Source organism: Arachis hypogaea, chromosome 20 (assembly GCF_003086295.3).
Source record: "Arachis hypogaea cultivar Tifrunner chromosome 20, arahy.Tifrunner.gnm2.J5K5, whole genome shotgun sequence".
Classification (NCBI taxonomy): domain Eukaryota; kingdom Viridiplantae; phylum Streptophyta; class Magnoliopsida; order Fabales; family Fabaceae; genus Arachis; species Arachis hypogaea.
The window spans coordinates 81,590,197-81,591,070 of NC_092055.1; the positions used below are offsets into that span (position 1 = coordinate 81,590,197).

An 874-nucleotide genomic window follows, 5' to 3' on the forward strand; every position below is an offset into this window, starting at 1 on the left:
ACCAAGTGCATCAAAGCTCTAGTCCAAGTCATGAGTAATGCAACATAATATTTGTCACTAAACTTATGCAAAATCCTCATGAAATCATGTAAAATACACAATGTATGCTTGAGTCAAGGCATAAGTGAATATTTACCAAAACTAGCTTATTTCCTAAAGAAATGCATGAAACTAACCTAAAAACAGTAAAGAAAAGGTCAGTGAAACTGGCCAAAATGCCCTGGCATCATGTAGCTGCTTGCATTTCAGACAGACTCTGAGAAATCGTATTGACTTGTTGAGTCAATATTTTATTCTGAGCCAATATGGCATTCAGAGTATCAATCTCAAGAACTCCTTTCTTCTGAGTTGTCCCATTATTCACAGGATTCCTTTCAGAGGTGTACATGAATTGGTTATTTGCAACCATTTCAATGAGTTCTTGAGCTTCTGCAGGCATCTTCTTCAGATGAAGAGATCCTCCAGCAGAGCTATCCAATGACATCTTGGATAGTTCAGATAGACCATCATAGAAGATTTCTATGATGCTCCATTCTGAAAGCATGTCAGAAGGGCACCTTCTGATCAATTGCTTGTATCTTTCCCATGCTTCATAGAGGGATTCTCCTTCCTTCTGTCTGAAGGTTTGGACTTCCACTCTACGCTTACTCAATTTTTGAGGTGGAAAGAACTTTGCCAAGAAGGCATTGACTAACTTTTCCCAAGAGTTCAAGCTTTCTTTAGGTTGTGAGTCCAACCATGTCCTAGCTCTGTCTCTTACAGCAAAAGGAAAAAGCATAAGTCTATAGACTTCAGGGTCAACCCCATTGGTCTTGACAGTGTCACAGATTTGCAAGAATTCAGCCAAGAACTGATGAGGTTCTTCCAATGGAAG

General features: G+C 39.4%; 1 non-coding gene across 1 annotated transcript; it reads left to right on the forward strand.

Moving 5' to 3' along the window:
• The first annotated feature begins 538 nt into the window (after nt 1-538).
• On the forward strand, nt 539-646 carry LOC112788208 (small nucleolar RNA R71). The gene has a single exon (XR_003195582.1). It is a non-coding gene; the product is annotated as a small nucleolar RNA R71 (small nucleolar RNA).
• The last annotated feature ends 228 nt before the right edge of the window (nt 647-874 follow it).